Source organism: Schistocerca americana, chromosome 1, assembly GCF_021461395.2.
Source record: "Schistocerca americana isolate TAMUIC-IGC-003095 chromosome 1, iqSchAmer2.1, whole genome shotgun sequence".
Lineage (NCBI taxonomy): Eukaryota > Metazoa > Arthropoda > Insecta > Orthoptera > Acrididae > Schistocerca > Schistocerca americana.
In genome coordinates this window covers 543,499,789-543,505,832 of record NC_060119.1, presented here as the reverse complement: position 1 = coordinate 543,505,832, position 6,044 = coordinate 543,499,789, and positions in this window count along the sequence as shown.

The following is a 6,044-nucleotide window of genomic DNA, read 5'->3' as shown; positions in this document are numbered from 1 at the left end:
TGGCCGGACAGGACCAAGGGCCGGGCATCGAATCCCCTTGGCAACTACCATGCCTTGCGCCTTCGTCTGTCTCTTCGTGATGGTGTTGTTCTTCTGGCTACGGATGGCGCATCTCCACGGGTCGTGGTGCCAGCCTCTCTTCGCAAAGATGTTCTCAAACTGTTGCATGAAGGCCATTGGGGGATTTCTCGTTCTAAGTCCCTGGCCCGCAGGCACGTTTATTGGCCCGGTATTGATTCGGACATTGCCCACATGGTCGCTGTGTGTGGTCAGTGTGCTCAACAACTGGCTGCACCCCGTACAATGCCCTCTCCGTGGCCTGACCTGGCGCAGCCATGGGAACGGGTGCACGCTGACTTTGCCGGCCCCTTCCTCGGCACTTATTGGCTACTGTTGATTGACGCCTTCTCGAAGTTTCCGTTTGTTGTTCGATGTCCGTCGCCCACCACTGCGGCGACGACGCTGGCTTTGTCCAAAATCTTTGCACTAGAAGGTCTTCCATCCACGATCGTCACGGACAATGGCCCTCAGTTCTCTTCGCAGGCCTTTCGTGATTTTTGTACTGGACATGGGATTCATCATGTTACAGCACCGCCCTTCCATCCACAATCGAATGGGGAGGTCGAGTGCCTTGTCTGCACTTTCAAAAGCCAGATGAAAAAATTCCTTAGTGATTTTTCCACAGATGACGCTCTGTTGCATTTTCTGAGTTCTTATCACTTCACGCCTCTGGGTGATCGCAGCCCTGCTGAACTCTTGCATGGCCGCCAACCATGCACTCTACTGCACCTGCTTCACCCTGTTAGGCCTTGTACTGTGTCCCCTCGTGCGGGAAAATACTCGGTTGGCGCCGACGTGTGGGCACGAGGGTATGGATCTTGCCCTAAATGGATTCCAGGGGTGGTCAAGGCTCTTCGCGGCTGCCGGCTTTGTGAAATACGTATGGACAACGGCATGGTTGTTCGCCATTACGACCAGATGCGCCCACGAGTGGTGGCCACGTCGGTGCCACTGCCCCTTCCTTCGCCTCCACCAGCCCAAGAAGCCAGTCCTGTCGCTGCTGCCGATCTCCCGTGTGTGTTGCTGCAGCCAACATCGCTACTGCTTCCGAGTACGCCGGACCCGGCCCCAGTCGCGACGCTGCCTTCTCCGGGACCCATCTCGCTGGAGCACACCCCCAGGTCCACGACACCTATGGATGCTGCTCCAGAGTTTTCACCCGTCATCTCGTCCAGGAGGCACGTTCCACGCACGGGCTTCCGTCCTGGACATTTTCGACCGTACTCTCGCGTTTCTCCGCGGGATCTTCTCGGGGCCTCCCAAGAGGCCATGGATGTCTCCGTGCTGTCCGTGTCTCCCAGGAAGTGAGTGTTTTTTTTTTTTTTCAAGGGGGGAAACGTGTTGTGACAGTGCCACGACATTTAAGAGTGCTGCCACGTCAGTATGCGCAAATGGCGATAGAGGCGCTCCGCAACTCGGCTGAGCGCGGGAGCGCCACCTAGCTACGAACGGCGCCGGCCGCATGTCACAGCACGGCAGTCGAGTGACCGATACGGAATTGGTAGCATGTAACCAGCTATTGTTTCTACGTTTGTATATCCACACAATTTATTAGTGATTAAAGGTTATAACAGGTGAATTATTTGTTTAAGTAATGAAATTAACATGTATAGTTATACAAACAATACTTTTGATAAACCTGGTAATTATTGTGGAATTAATTAAGGGCTGGCTTTGCTAATATGTTTTCCAATAGAGCCAAATAAATACTGCAAGAATCCTAGTAGTTCTTCTTCCATATTTTTATGATTAGTACAGCATTTATATTTGTTATAAGTCAACAATACAATCTAAGTCATGAAACAATTTCTGATTTCACTCTATAACAAAAGATATTAATTAGGAATGGTCAAAATAAATTAGGAAATTAATTGCATACACAAAACTAAGCACAAAATTAGACCTGGTGTTATATTCCTTAAGACTGAGGGCCAACCTTTCTCTTTCACGCATGTTAATGGTAATTAGGCAAAAATGGAAACAAAATTAATTGAAGGAGGCAGATGGCAAAACAAGAGAGGAAGTAAAGAGATCCCATCCTGCTTTATCACACCATCTACACTGACCACTCAGCTATGAAGGCAGAGAGATTTAGCATGTACAGTAATACAATATTTCAATTTATTTATCTTTTTGAGTTATTTGTCTTCCGATTCATGTACAGTAATACAATATTTCAATTTATTTATCTTTTTGAGTTACTGGTCTTCCGACTGATTTGGTATGGCCTGTCACTTATTCCTCCCTTGTGCCAAACTTTTCATATCAGTTTAGCACTTGCGTCCTATGCCCTCACTTATGTTTTGGATGTATTCCAATCTCTGTCTTTCCTGCAGGTTTTGCCCTCTACTGCTCCCTCTAGTAGCAAGAAAGTTATTCCCTTAAATCAGAAAAAAATGTTCTGTTATCCTCTCCCTTCTTCTTTCCAGTGTTTTCCATATGTTCCTGTCTTTGCCAATTCCGTGGAGAATCTCCTCATACCTTATCTTATCAGTCAACGTAAATTTAAACATTTTTCTATAGCACTTCGTCTCAACACTCATTTTGTCTTCTTTTTTGGTTTTTCTACAGTCCATGATTCTATGCCACGCAATGCTGTACACCAACATACATTCTTAGAAGTTTATTCCTCAGATTAAGACCGATGTTCATTACCAGTAGGCTTCTGTTTGCCAGGAATGTCCTCTTTGCCTTTGCTAGCCTGCATTTTATGTCCTCCTTTTTTTGTCCATCGTATATTATTTTGCCTCCAAGGTAGCAGAATTCCTTCGCTTCATCTACTTTGTGGTCATCAATTTTGATGTTATGTTTATTTCTGACCTCACTTCTGCTACTCCTCATTACATCCAACTTTCTTTGGTTCACTCTCAATCCATATTCCATACTTATGACTGTTCACTCCATTCAATAGATACTGTAACACTTCTTAACTTTCACTGAGGAGAGCAGTGTCATTTGAAATCTTGTCATTGATGCTCTTTAATCTTGAATTTTAATGGCACTGTTGAACCTTATTGCTTCTTGTGTATATATTTAACAGTAGGAGCCAAAGACTGTATCGCTGTATTACCATATTTTTAATCCGAGCACTTTGTGCTTAGTCTTCCTTTCTTTTGTAAAGCCATACTGACTATTAAACAACCGTGGCTATTTGAAAATATGAAAATGTTTTTCAGAGACTGCTACCAGCCACAAAATTTATTTAATGAAGTAACATGTTTTGAAGTACAAACCTCATCTTCAGGCTACAATGGAAATACCTCAAAACATGTTGCGTCATCAGATAATTTAAGTAAGTTATTCAACAAAATTTTGTTGTCTGGTAGTAGTATTAAAAAAACAGATTTCAATTCTTTATTACAGACAAACTATAAAAGATAGAAATATATTGTGTGTGTCACTGAATAGAAGAAGGTTCGAAGTTTTGACATAGCTGTGCTTCATAAGAGAAATAATTTTGTATGTTGGAATTTGGACAAAGTCAGGCCATTGTTCAAGTGCAATGTGCATTCCACTGTTGGCTGAGTCAAGAAGCTGCTTCTGCACACACAGGTTTGTTATTGGCATACAAAATTCTTGAAAGTTTTGTGCTTGTGCAAAAGGAACAGCACTAGTTGGCTATGCACATCTAATGAAAATTTTGGGCATATCCACTATGCATTCTCACAGATCTCTCTGAAAAAGTCCACCTCACACCTTGCAATTTTTTTCTGTGGGGTACATAAAAGACAGAGTCTTCAATAAATGTACACCTTACTATCCAGTATTTGTTTTGGAATCTCTGTCTGACCACGAGGTAATCCACCTGGACTCTTCTCATGTCTCAAGGCCTTTTCCTTGTATACCTCCCCCTCTCATGATTTTTGAACAATGTACTCACCATTACTCGCTGAAATTTATTGCAGAACTTCATTAGTCTTCCTTCTCTCTCTTTCCTACTACCAAGTCCATATTATCCCACAACTTCTTCTTCTGTTGCTTCCCATACTACTGCCTTCTGATTCTCATGATAATTAGATTGTAAGTTCTCTTTACAAACTGAATTACCCATTCAATATCCTCTTCATCTCCTGTTGCATGTGACACTGGCATGTTTATCTGAACTCTTATTTGCTGTGAATTCCAATGAGAACAACTCTAACTGTTCACAGTAGCTCACTCTCCACCCTACCCTCTCATTCATATTGAATCCTACTCCTGTTACATAATTTTAGCTGCTATTGATGCAATCCTATATTCTTCTGACCAGAAATCCTAATCTTCGTTCCATTTTACTTCACTGATCTCTAGTATACCTACACTGACCTTTTGCATTTCCCTTCTCAGATTTTTTAGTTCCCCTCCACATTCAAACTCCTGACATTCCACATACTGACATGTAGAATGTTACCCTTTGCCTATTGTATTTAATCTGGTGTTCTCCTGGCTATTTTTTTATTGATGGTTGTATTAAAAATTAGATGTGTTTATGTGGCTTCTTTCTTATTAAGTTCTAGTAGTATATTTTACTATGAAGCACACATCAATGCATCACAGGGGCATGGAAGAAGACAAAACTATCCAGGATCCAGGTTAAATACAGTTTACTTTTATCATGAACTGAGTGTCATTGATTTACTTCTCCGATAGAAATTAATCACAGATAAAAATTGTCTTTCATTATATGGTTTTATAGTCTTGGGCCTAGTGGACTGAAATGTCCATTGTTTATATTCTAAAACTACTTTTTCATAGAAAATATGATTTCTATGCTTGCTCTCTACAGCAACCAGAGATACTAGACTGATAGTTAATATTGGCCGATTATTGAACAATAGGTTATCACTTAGAGTAATGTTTGCTATGTTAAAATTTCAGAAAATGAATATCAAATATTATCAATTGAATAGTGTTCACTGTCCATATTCTTTATTTGTTAACAAATTCAGTCTCTTTTAACTATTTCCAAAAATAAGGCTTTCTATTTCTTTAACTGTTTTACCACACTTGAGAAAAACTTGTGATCTTTAGAATCAATGCTGACCATATGGCATATTCATTTTTTGAATAAGTCAGGTAAAACACAATTTTAATAACATTGATATATTGTTTCAACTTCCAATTCACAATCACATATCACAATCAAAATAACTATGCTATCAGACAATGGTCTTACAGAACAGATCTGAACATTAAGTGAGAGTGAAACAATACTGTGTCTATTACTTACAGATTAGTACAAACAAACAAATTCTAATGCAGAGTATTCTTACTCCTTGACTCTCTTAGAATTAATTTGTATTTCTTTTTTATAACAAATACTTAAATATTTCAATTAAACTAATTAAATTTTATTTTTTTATGAAAATTACAGCAAAAGGCTGTCAAAGTGTTGCTACACTATTCAATACTTCTCTCAACGTTATCTCTTCCTTGACAGTCTCCTCTCAAAGATCCAAATAGGGGACTAATTTACAATCTTTCAGCAATGGAGAGATCATCATGACACTTTTTTAATTATAGGCCTAATGTCCTTTGGATACACGTTATGTGCCTTTAATCAGTGGTTTCCATTGAATTCTTCATATTCTCATGCCATTGATCATTGCTGATTCTTCTGCTTTTGAAGGGCAGTTTCCCATCTCCAGGGAAAGATATTGTTCTGAAATTCTGTCCAGTCCTCCGTCCTCTGACAAGATCATTGGTGAAATGAAGGTCACTTGTTATACTGGTGTCTTTGGCTATTCAGCTGCCATTGCTGAAGATTTTTATTCAAAACTAGCTTTTTCCCTGTGGCTTAGCCTAGGTGTGTCACAGATATTACACACATATGTATCTGATAACATTATGAAAAGGATAGACTGCCACTCATCATATAGTAGTGATGTTGAGTTGCAGACAAGCACAATAAAAAGGCTGCTAAACAAGTGAGTTTTCAGCATAAAGGCCTTCTTCTGTAGTAGAGAGCACACACATTCATGCAAGCTCAGCACACATACACATGA